Here is a 13,289-nt window from a genome sequence, read left to right as displayed (position 1 = left end):
CATTCTCTCCACTTTGATGTATGTCTGAAAATTCCATTAAAAAATTAAAAACAAACCCAAAAACTGTCACCACAACTCTACAGAATAATACTAGCCTCTTCTCAAACAACTAAACTAGCACAGTTAAATATTTTTAAATGTTGATCAGTAATCACCCTGCTCTCTTCTTAGTAATATTTTGCTTCTGAAATTTCATGGGATGGTATATTTCTTCATAATAATACATTTTGCTAAAATGAAACTTCTAGCTTTGGAATATATATAGTCTATATGGCAATGTCACACTTGGTAGAAAGCTATTGGTAAAGTTATTCTTCTTATGAAGTGTCAAAGGAGTATGGTAATTTTTGTCACCACCAATTAAACACTTTTAAGAAACAGGACTGTTATAGAACAATTAAACTTTGCAAATGCAGTGGTCTCCAGGAAGAAAGTCCTGGTGGAAATTCTGCTTATTGAAATTGCAATTTTAGTTTCCATTAAAAGAGAATAAGACAACAGAAGATGGGCTGGCAAGATAAATTATTTCTTAATGTCAGTTGAGCTTATTTCAAATGAGATAGCATACACCAGGTTGGGTTCAGTACAGTTTTGTCTCTTCAACTCATTTATCTAATTCAGTCATCGTGATTATGGCCTCATGGACTTCATTTTCAGAGAAAGAATTCTGTAACAAACAGCCCACACACATGCTGATTACTGAACAGTTAATTTTAATTAACTTGGGCATGACAGGAAAATTTTGATAAAGTCGTAGAATATAAATATAGTCTGCTTATACTAGGCTAACATATAAAGAACCCACAGCATAGTCTCCAGACAAAACAAGAGAGTAAAAGAGATCTAATTTAAAAAAACAAATGAGAAAATTAAAATCACAAATAATTTATTCTTCCGTTAGAGTTGATACAGTTTTAAATAGCAACAAAGTACACAGTGGTGGAAAATTGGCACAGAACCTAAAAGCGTTTCCATCACATTAAGGCTGTCCATGCTTTATGTGTTCAAACTTGATGTCCATTTTCTACTGACCATGTTGATAAAAACCCTATTCTGACCTTAAAAGACACACACTCTCATACACACACATAGACACATTAAAATTTCTCCTTTTGATTACAGTATGTTGAGAACAGTACATTTTGCTTATTCAGATTTATCACACTTCTGTTTTGTTTCCAGTTAGAAGTGGGGAAAAAAACAATTCAATTATAAAGAATATACCTTATTCCCTGGGCACAGGCAACTGTGATGAAAATAGCAACTTACCTTTGGTCTAGAAAAATAAAATTACTGAATCAACATTGACTCTTCTTTGCCATCATTTATAAAATGTTTTGATATTACTTACTAAGTTCCCTGATTACTCAAAAAAGGTAAAATTAACACTTTAATTTTCAGTTATTGCTCTTTTAGGAGAGGATTACCACTTCATTTACGTGAAACTGTTAGCAAGATTCTTCAGATCCAATATGAAGTAATTCTTATTGCCTCACATTTTAAAACTGTATTATAAATGATCTTTTATAAAAAGGTTTTAACCCACAAAACTGGAAAGCTTTTAAAAAATGTCTTTTTACTTAAAACTGTATCAGAGTGCCCTTGATTATCTAACACATAAAAGGGATCTGAATTTTCTCTAAAGAACATAACAGTGGACATATGGTGTTCTTTGTCTTCTCCTTCACCTTCAGCTTCACAGAACACCACTTTGAGACCAAAACAATCAAGCATCCACCATGATCCAATCCCCATTAACAGAGGACTTCTGATTCTGTCCAGTGTGTAGTGTACCTCCTTGCATATTCACCACATGAAATAAACATAATATACAAAATATTGCTGCTGTAAAAAGTGTACATTTCCCTCTTCCCCTTACAAAAGAATCTGTGGAAAAGTATTAAATTCCTTTAACCTTCATAAACACAAAGCTGTTCACACCTTTCAGTCTGTAACAGTCCATTTGAAATACTGTTCTGAAATCATTGCAAATTGATTATGTCATTCTATTTTCTGTCCAATGTTGCCATTTAGAGTAGACATGTGAAATCAAGAGTATTTTTGCGCTACTAAAACCTTTTATAACTAAGCCACAAAGGCTGTTTACTGATGAAACAGCCACTTATCCACAAGGTTTTTCCAAAAACTAGATGGAATAGAAGGGTCTCTTCACAGGGAGGTGTCCACAGTGCTGAGGCGACAATATGGCTGCTAACAGATTCTGGCTATTGGAATGTAAGTACTTTTCACTGCTGGTAATTTCCATACTGTCCCTAAAACATAAATTTAAAAATATAATTACAAATCAATCTTAACACTGTCATACTACAAAAACAACTACAATCACAACAAACAAAACCCATTACATATAATATTTAGGTACAGAGTATCTCTGTAATTTCTTCTGATATTACCGTCAACTGCAAATGGATTTCAAAGTCTATGAGCCTAGAACAACACCTATCAGAGTGAGAAATTAGATGGTTGGACTGAATCAAGAATGAGTGAGAAATTCTGGTTCTAAATACTGGCATAGCATATACTAGTGTGTCAATTATATTCTAGTATGACAAGTCTGTGACCGTTTAGATTATTATAGTGACATAAATTAACACCAAGGTTATCTAGGATAAGTAGCAAGGATGGAAAGATATCTGGGAGATAAAGGAAAAAGAACCTTCTAGCCACACTATGGAATTTGGACCTCTTCCCGAGGCCAATGAGGTATTCTCAGAGGTATTCAGACAGGCAGCTGGTACATAAAATCAAAGAAAGACTGTTTTTGATTTTGTCGCTTTTAGTAAGGTAGACTTGAAGGGCCTGTAGGCTGACAGGAAGGGAAAGAAAATGAAGCACAGGTATAAAAGAGGTAATGAATGAAGTAAAATTCTACAAGGGAGGTAAACAGTGTCCAGTATACAGCCGTTAAGGCTAGCTTTTGGAGAAAAGAAGGAAAGTCTTTTCCTTCAAAAGAGAAGAAAGGCAGAAGAAAAGAGGAATGTACTAGAAAAAATTTATTTTAATAACAAAAATGTCTTAAATGTGTTTAAAATAGATGCTCATAAAAACACTTGGGCACATAATCAGTTAACGGTTTCCTTTGACTAAGTATCCCCCTCTAAGTCAAATTAACTATTTTATATCAAGAAAGTATTCTACAGTTGAAAGCCTTCTGTGCAATAAGAAATAGTACCCTAAAAGTTTACAATTCCACAGAAGTAAGCTATACTTCAAAATCTGTTGAATACCACTGTATCTAATGGAATAATGCACTATAAATAGAATTAAAGTATTTAAAAAAATTGATGTATATTACATATTTATATTCTGAAAAATTTAAAGTCAATGCTCATCCTGAAATATCTGTAGGTAAGATTTGCTTTAAAATACTCAAAGGGTGCGGGTATATAAAACAACATTGGTAAAATGCCGATAACTGTTGAATTTGGTTGGTGGGGTACACAGGGATTCATGACGCTTCTCTTTTTGCTGTCTTTGTTGAAAAATTCCTATAGTACCAAGTTTAAAATAAGAAATGATTATCATACAGGAACTTACTGTTCAATTGTCACATTATCTAAATACTGAGTTTAAGTCCCAACTCTACTGTTGCCTTTTCATTTGAGCCCAAGGAAAACTCTTTGAGATTTTCTTCACCTATAAGGTGGGACTGTAACATACCCATCCCTGGCTCTTAATTTTCTTTCTGTTTAAGGTTACACTAGTTCTGCCTCATTTATTTGTTAGGACACTTAAGAGAGGATGTGAGAAAGAGCTTTCAAAAATTATAAAAAAGTATAAATAAGCAAGCCTCAAGGCTGGAAGGAAACGCTCCCACAGTGAGTATGTGTGATGAGATATTAATGATGAAAGCGAGTTGCACATATTATGAATGATGTGAAAGCAGAAGAGAGGTTAAGAACTGGTGTGCTATATAAATAAAAGTTATAATATATCTACTATAGCATAAATTACTTGATGATAGGGACTAGGTCTTATCCATTCTTATGCCCCAAGTATTGAAGAGTGTCTGACACATAAGACTTCTTCAATAATGTACACCAAATATGATATTCAAGCAATTACAAACATTTATTGAGCAAATACTATATGCTCATCACCATAATAAATTTGAAAAACAGGGAAGGTAAGACTTACAAATAAAGTATAATTGCAGAACAAGGTCTACAAGAGTTCAGAAAGGAAACGGCTATTGCGGCTAAAGTAATTTGAAAAATATTTCAGAGACTGTGAGAGCCTTAAGAAAACAGTAAAGTTTGAATGGCAGAGAAAAGAAAAAGGGGCACTTCAAATAGAAGAAACAGCGAAAGCAAAAGAATGGAGAAAAATAGGTAAAAAAATACTTAGGGAATTGGAGAGTAAAAAAGAATATACAAAAATCAGGACTAGAAGCTATTGATTATTTGTTAACACAGAGTTTGAAGTAATGGATACGAGAAGTCTGGCTAATATCAACAATAGCCGACTCTTAATATATCTCAATAACAATATATCTCAATAATATATTCTCAATAACAATATATCTCAATAACTCTTAATATATCTCAGTAACTCGTACCATGTGTCAAACACTGTAGCAAGTGTTTTGTGTCCATCTGTTACCTGTGCAGTAAATATGATATTCATTTTATGGATGAAGAAATTGAAGCACTGAGAATATAAGTAACTTGACCCACACCGGATCCCTTTGCTAGAACAAAATCAAATCACAAGCAAGCCTAAAAAGTTACTGTATATCTGCAACCATTAGCAAATTCCAGGGTAAAAGTATGGGTTTGGGAAGCAGAAATCAATGCCTAGTTTTAATTCTCCCACTTACCAGTTTCTTGTCCTTGAGGCAAGCTATCTACCTTCCATTTCTTGACTGTCTCATCCAACAAGTGAGGATAATCATGATTTCTGCTTCAAACAGTTGCTCAAGGAGAAAAGCACGACAGCACTCTGCAAAGTGATGGTGTGGCTGGAGGCAGGGGCATCGTGAAGGGCCCAGTCCCTGGGTCTTAGCCACTCAGCTCGGCCCTGCTTACCCATCATCTTGAGTGGATCACTCCAACTCTCTAAGCCTCGGCTTCTCTCTCTCTCTCTTCTTCAGCTTCTTTGTTTGTAAATTACAAAATTCCCCTGACTAGAATAAAGAATAAATGGAAAAGGAGGCAAGACAGCATGGGAAGATCCTTCATCCCATCATGAACTTAGGAGATGTTAATGGTCTAAACAAAGATAAGGCAGTGGTCAGAGAGAAGTGGATGGATTCAAGAATGTTGAAGGAAGTCAGGCTAACAAGATTTTGTCATTTATTAGATGGGGAGAGGGAGGAAGACTTAAGCATCAAATGTGGCACATGGCATTCTAGCTTGGCGGTAGTGCCCCTCTCTCTAAGAGAAAGCATAGAAAGGAGGAATGTGTGGGTACAAAAACTATGAATTCGTTTTGGTTATGTGAAATTGACATGATATTTCCAAGTGCAGATGACTACTAGGCACCTGACTTTCAGAAGAGAAAGTCAGACTAGAAATAGAGATTTGAGAGTCAACAGCATGGTAAATTAAAACCATGTGCATAAATGAGATTTTCTAGGGAGTGTATGGGGAGAAGAGTCCCTAGACTGAGCAATAAATTTCTTTCTTTCTTAAAAGTATTCTGTCCCAGTACTTTTTAGGGGTTTCTTTCTCTATTCTTACAATCACCATTCGAATTTAGTAAGTGAAGGCCCTACATATTCACTCACCAGTATTTACTGACTACTCAATGTGTTCTACTAGGTGATGGAGACTCAACAGTGATAAAAAAAAACAGATGTGGTGATGTTTTTAAAGAACTGACATCCTAGGGGAAGAGGGTATGATAATAATAACTACATAATCTGTCACATGAAAATAAATGCTATGCTGAAAAAATAAAAGCATCTAACACCATATTTCATGAATTTTCCTTCTAAGATCAGGAACAAAGCAGGGATGTCCCCTCTCACCACTCTTTTTCTACACTGTACTGAAATTCCTAGTTTATGCAATAAGGAAAAGAAACAAAGGTAAACAGATTAGAAAAGAAGAAATAAAACTGTCTTTTTTCACAGATGACATGATTGTTTAGGTAGAAAATACCAAAGAACCAAAGAAACTCCTAAAACTAATGAGCAAGTTTGCAGGATACGAGGTTAACACAGAAAATTCCCCTATACACTAGCAATGAATAAGTCCAATTTGAAATTAAAAACAATACCATCTATATAAGCACCTCCAAAATTGAATACTTAGGTATAAATCTAACAAAATATATAGAGAGAACTGTATGAGAAAAACTAAAAAATTAATGAAAGAAATAAAAGAACTAAATAAATGCAGAGATGTTCCATGTTCATGGATAGGAAAATCAATATTGTCGCGACGTCAGTTCTTCCCAACTTGATGTAAAGATTCAACACAATCCCAATCAAAATCCCAGCAAGCAAGTTATTTCTGGATATTGAAAAAATAATTCTAAAGTTATATGGAGAGACAGAAGACCCAGAATACCTATACAATATTGGAGGAGAAGAACAAAGTCAGAGGAATGACAATATTCAACTGCAAGACTTACTATAAAGCTACAGCAATCAAGGCAATGTGATATTGGTGAAAGAACAGAAAAATAGAACAATGGAACAGAATAGAGAGCCCAGAAATAGACCCACATAAATATAGTCAATTGATCTTTGTCAAAGGAGCAAAGGTAATACAATAGTGCAGAGATAGTCTTGTCAACAAATGGTGCTAGAACAACTGAACATCCGCATACAAAAAAATGAAATTTAGACACAAATCTTAACAATTAAGATTTTCTTCATTCAGAATATAAACTCAAAAAGGACCTTTACCTAAATGTAAAACAGAAAACTATAAAACTCCTAGAAGATAACATGAAAAAAAAATGTAGATGACCTTTAGTTTTGGAGTGACTTTATAGATACAAAACCAAAGGCATGATCAATGAAAGAAATAACTGATAAACTGGACTTCATTAAAATTAAAATCTTCTACTGTGAGAAAGACAATGTCAAAAAAATGAGAAGACAAGCCAAGAAGACAAGGTAGTATTTGCAAAAGACACGAGTGATAGGACTGTTATCTAAACTGTGCAAAGAACACTTACAACTCAACAATAAGAAAATGAACAATCTTATCAAAAAACAACCCTATCAGAACAGAGGCCTCACTGAAGAAAATATAAAGATGGCAAGTAAGCATACTGAAAAGGTGTCTATATCACATGTCACTGGGGAAATGCAAAGTAAAACAACAACGAGATACCCCATAAATTTACTGGAATGGCCAAAATTCTGGACACTGATAACAGCAAATGCTGATGAGGATGTGGAGTTAACAGGAACTTTCATTCATTGCCGGTGAGAATACAATATGGTACAGCTACTACGCAAGATAGTATGGCAGTTTCTTACAAAACTAAATATATTATTACCATATAATCCAAAAATCATGCTCACTCCTTGGCATTTATCCAAATGAGTTGAAATTTTATGTTCACACAAAAACCTGCTCATGGAAGTTTATAGAAGTTTCATTCATAATTGCCAAAACTTGAAAGCAACCAAGATGTCTTTTAATAAATGAATGGTATACCCAGACAACGGGCTACTATCCAGGGCTAAAAAGAAACACTTCATCAAGTCATGAGAAGGCTTTAAATGCATATTATTAAGTGAAAAGCCAATCTGAAAAGGCTACATACTACATGATTCCAAGTGCATGACATTCTGGAAAAGGCAAACTATGTAGATCAGTAGGAAGCATAGAGGGATGAATAAGGGGAGCACAGAGGATTTTTAAGGAAATGAAACTCTTCTGTATGATATTATAATGGTGGATACAGGTCATTATATATTTGTCAAAGCGCACAGACTGTAAAACACCAAGAGTGAATCTAATGTAAGTTATGGACCTGGGGTGGTAGCTTTATTGATTATAACAGATGTACCACTAGGGTGTGGGATGTTGATAATGGAGTAGGCTATGTATGTGTTGGGGTAGGGAGTAAATGGAAACTCTCTGTACTTTATTCTCAATTTTGCTGTGAACGTAAAACTGCTGGGAAAAAGTCTGTTTTTTAATAAATTAAGTAGGTTTCTGGTCAAGACAGATTTATACTCCAGCCTGAAAAAACACCCAGGGCTTCCCTAGTGGCACAGTGGTTAAGAATCCTCCTGCCAATGAAGGGGACACGGGTTCGAGCCCTGGTCCGGGAAGATCCCAGAAGCCACCTTGTGCCTGTGCGCCACAACTACTGAGCCTGTGCTCTAGAGTCCGCGAGCCAAAACTACTGAACCCGCGTGCTACAACTATAGAAGCCCATGTGCCTAGAACTCATGCTCTGCAACAAGAGAAGCCACCACAATGAGAAACCCGCGCACCGCAACGAAGAGTAGCCCCTGCTTGCCGCAACTAGAAGAAAGCCCATGCGCAGCAATGAAGACCCAACGCGGCCAAAAAAAACCCCAAAACTACAAAAAATATATGAAATACTTGTATTCAGGACACAGGACAGAAGGTAACAAAGAACAGCAATCTGTGAGAAATGGGAAACAAATGAGGCGAGCACTCTTATTACTGCATCTTACTGCACTGAGAGTTTCCACACTGCAGCATATGGAGAGGAAGTAAGGCTGAGTCTGAGGTAAGAAGATAAGCTTAGAGTCTGAAGAGAAAAAAAGGAGCTAGAGTTCACAGGCCATAGTACCAAAGAGGAAAAAAATGCACAAAGAAAAGAAATGCACTGTGGAGATCTGCAGAGGAAACCTCTTGAGTATTCAGCATAGCACTGATATGCAAGTGCATGCAACTAAAATACCCAAGTCCAAGGAAAGAAACACCCCAACAGATTAGAGGAAACAATTCCTGCACTCACAGAGGAATGGAAATAGTGTTTATTCCCACCAGCCAGAGTGGAAAACCTCATAATTCCAGGGCACTGGGTTGAGTACCCAAAAGGGTCTTATCTTACTAGTGGGAATATTTAGCCCAGGACTAAACACTGTCTGGTCCTGCCTAACAAATCTTCAAAGCAATCCCCAAAATATCAAGCTGTTTTCAAATTACTAAACTGCATCCCAAAAGAAAAGTTAAGAATGTTTGTAGGAATACAAATATATCCATCACTCAACAACATAAAAGTAATATTTGCAATTTCTGGCGTTTAATCAAAGATCATTGCACATGGAAAGGATGAGGAAAATATGACCCAAAACGAGGAGGGAAAAAAACAGTAGATCAAAACTGGCCCAGATGTTAGAATTACCAGAAAAGGATATTAAAGCAGTTAACGTACTTGTATTCCTCATGTTCAAAACTTTAGGCAGAGACATGGAAGATATGAAAAAGACCCATATCAAACACCTGGAGATGAAAAATACAGTGTCTGCAATGAGACACATCTGGGAATGGATTAAAAGCTGGTAAGACAATGAACAGGAAAAGACTATTGAACTTCAAAACACAGCTACAGAAACTACCCAAAATGAAACAGAGAGAAAAAAAAGACTTAAAAATTAAATAAACAGAGGATCACTGAATTATGGCACAACTCTAAGCGGTCAAATACACATGTAACTGGAGTCTGGGGAAGAGAGATAGGGGTACAGGTGTAGAGAAAGGAAAAATATTTGGTCAGAATTTTTCCAAATTTGATGAAAACCATAAAGTCACAAATTCAAGAAACTATACAAACCCCAAGCATAAGAAAACACTCAAATAATTTGATAAGGGGAAAAATCTTACGAACAGTCAGAAAAAAAAATTACACTAACAGTTTATCACCAGAAGACCTGCATTACAAGAACTGTTAAAAGGAAATCCTTCTGACAAAAGAAAATGATACCAGATGGAAATATGGATTTATCATAGAATGAAAAGTACAAGAAACAGTAAGTACATTAGTAAATATGTGACTCTTTTCTTATCATTTAAATATCTTTAAAGGATAATTGATATTTTAAACAAAACTAATTCCACATACTATGGGGTTTGTAACATATGTAGAAGTGGAAATTATAACAATAACACAAAGGTTGAGAAGAAATGAAAGTAAACTATTATACTTTATATGAAGTGGTATAATATCACTTAAAGGTACTGATACATGATACAATATGGATGAACCCTGAAAACATTATACTAAGTGAGAGCAGCCAATCACAAACACCACATATGCATGCCTCCACTTAGCCTAAATGCTCAGAATAGGAAAATCCATACAGACAAAAAGTAAATCAGCTATTTCCTAGGGCTGGGTGTTTGGAGGGAAATAAATATACTTAAAAAAAAAAAGAATGGTACATCTTAAAATGATGAGTGGTATGTGAATTATATCTTAATGAAAACCATTTTATAAAAACAGAAAAAAATTCAAAATAAGACAGAAAATGAGGAAAAAGGACAAAGAACAGAAGGGACAAATGGAAAAAATATCAAGATGACAGACTTAACCATTATCCATATTCACATTAAACATAATGTTCAAACTCCCTCCATTAAAAGGCAGAGATAGATTGGGTTAAAAAAAAAAAAACCCGCAAGTCCTAAGTATATGCTGCCTTCATTAAACAACTTAAAAATACAAATGTGTTAAAAATAAGAAAGATTAAAAATATATTATCATTCTAGTACTAATCCAAAGAAAATATTACTATTAGACAAACATATTTCAGAGAAAATAATATTACCAGAGATAAAGAAAGTTATTACATAATGATACAGGAGAAAATTAATCAAGACATAAAAATCCCTAAAACATATGCACCTTAAAAATGTAGCATTGGGACTTCCCTGGTGGTGCAGTGGTTAAGAATCCGCCTGCCACTGCAGGAGACACGGGTTGGATCCCTGGTCTGGGAAGATCCCACATGCCGCGGAGCAACTAAGCCCGTGCACCACAACTACTGAGCCTGCGCTCTACAGCCTGCGAGCCATACCTACTGAGCCCATGCGCCACAACTGCTGAAGCCCTCACACCTAGAGCCCATGCTCTGCAGCAAGAGAGGTCACCGCAATGAGAATCCCGTGTACCGCAGTGAAGAGTAGCCCCTGCTCACTGCAACTGGAGAGAGCCTGTGCACAGCAATGAAGACCCAATGCAACCAAATAAATAAATAAAATAAATAAAAAAATTTAAAAAGTCACATTAAAATACATGAAGTAAAAATGAATAGAATGGCAAGAAAATATAGACAAACACACAGATATAGCCAGAGATTTAATATTTAATATCCCTTTCTCAATAACTAATAGAACAGAAAATCAGCTAAGTCATAGGAGACTTGAACACAACTATCAAGCAGCTTGATCTAATTGACATTTACAGAACATCCCCACAGACCATATTCTGAGCCATAAAAGAAGTCTCAATAAATGCAGAAGAATTCAAGTCATACCAAGTATGTTCTATCAAGATGATGAAATTAAATGGGAAATCAGTAACTGAAAACTACCTGGAAAATCCCCAAATATTCAAAAACTATATACACTTCTAAATAACTCTTGGGTCAAAGATGAAATCAAAAGTGAAATCAGAAAATATTTTGAACTGACTGCAAATAAAGACACAACAGAAGAGGGAGCGGTAAATACAAAGATTCTGAGGGAGAAACATGCTGGAAACAGGCCAGTGTGACTGAAGCAGAATGAATCAAGGCGGCTATAAATACAGAGGTGAGGTGGTGGGGTAGGGTTTGGGGACATGAGCTGAGCATGGCCTTCTAGGCCATTATATTACTCTGGGCGGGAATGAAGTCACCACACGGTTATGTCCGGAGGGGTGGCCTAATTGGACTGACGTTTTTAAAAGATCACTCTAGGTCCTGTGAGGAGCACATTCTGTAGAGGAGTCAAGAGGAAAGCAGGAAGACCAGTGCAACAGTCCAGATGAGTGAGAGTTATGATTGTGACTTGGGTAAGGGCAGGAAGTTGTGAAAAAATGACTATAGATACAGCATGTATTTTGAAGCAAGAGGTGATGAGATTTGCTGGCTGACTAGATGTTTGATTTGCAAAAAGAAGGGAGTCACGGATGACTCCAGGTTTTCCGCCTGAGCAAGTGGAAAACTGAGCTGCTGTTCACGGAGATGGAAAGACTGATCCGGGGTCAGGGAGCGCAGTCCCTAACAGGACTCTCTCTCAATGCCCCTCTTTTAATTCATCCTGCATACTGCCACAAGAGTCACCTGCCTAAACACCACTATAATTAGATTTCTTTTCCATTGCCTTAACTATCTTGAAGAGTTGAACAACTTTCCCTAAAATGAAGAAACCAACAGGTGTTTGGGTTGGGGGAATCCATGAGATAGATGTGGGGAGGCTACTAACACTAGAGTATCTAGAATGGTCCCCTCCTCATAGCCTTTTCTAATGGGGAAGAAGATGTGGCTGGCAACTACCCCAACATCACGGGTCTTTTTCTACTGTATAGTCCCCAAATTCCTGAGAACTTTAAAGGGTGGAATAATTATCATGATAAAAGAAGAAACATATTATATATCTATTATATATACCAGCCACTGCTATATACTTTAGATACATCATTTAAAACACTTTAAAGGCTCCACACTGTTATCAGGATAAAGCCCAAGTTCCCCAACATGGTTTATAAAAGCCCTCCTAAACTGGCCCCAATTCATCTCTCCACTCTTGTCTCTTCTTCCCCACACTCCTGCTTTACTGAGCCACACATCTTAACATGAGTCCTTTGTGAGTGCACTTCTTTCTGACCAGAATATCCTTCTCTCCTCCACAACCAGCTGGCTAATACCTACTCATCCTTGGGCTCTCGCACTTATATAATACTTCCCAAGGAACACATGTCTGGGTTAGGAGCTCCCTTCCACAAAAATCTTGCCTTTCCTCATCCAAGTACTTCTCACACTATATCGTATCATCTGCTTACTTGTCTGTTCCCACCTAGACTTAAGTTCGCAAAGGCAGAGTCCATGTCGATCTTATTTCTCAATATAGCCCCATCTTAGGTACTTGGCATACAAATGTTGCTCGAGAATCATTTGCTTAAGGAATGATGTTAAGTTTAGGAGACTTAGAAATATGCTAATTTAGAGATAAAATGATGAAGCTGAGGAAAATGACAAGACATCCAAAGAGAGATGTTCTGCTCACAGCTGGAAAAATGAAGCTGAAGTTGGGTTGAGAAGAGTAGGCTAAGGATACTGAAAATGTAAGACAGGGTGAATATAGAGACTGGGAAAAACACTAAGCCAAGGATTGATATCT

The 13,289-nt window shown here is 36.3% G+C and overlaps 1 pseudogene across 1 annotated transcript in view; it reads right to left on the bottom strand.

Annotated features, from left to right (window-relative positions):
• Positions 1 to 2,246: 2,246 nt before the first annotated feature.
• The window catches only part of LOC309978895 (protein SSXT-like), a 106,445-nt pseudogene continuing 95,402 nt past the window's right edge, over positions 2,247 to 13,289 (bottom strand). Inside the window, exon 7 of the transcript in view lies at positions 2,247 to 2,273. The product of the transcript in view is annotated as a protein SSXT-like (transcript). The remainder of the gene's footprint in view (positions 2,274 to 13,289) is intronic.

The sequence above is a fragment of the Leucopleurus acutus genome (assembly GCF_964270905.1).
Source record: "Leucopleurus acutus genome assembly, chromosome: Y".
Lineage (NCBI taxonomy): Eukaryota > Metazoa > Chordata > Mammalia > Artiodactyla > Delphinidae > Leucopleurus > Leucopleurus acutus.
Note: the sequence above shows the minus strand (reverse complement) of the source record. Positions and strands in the feature narration are given on the sequence as shown.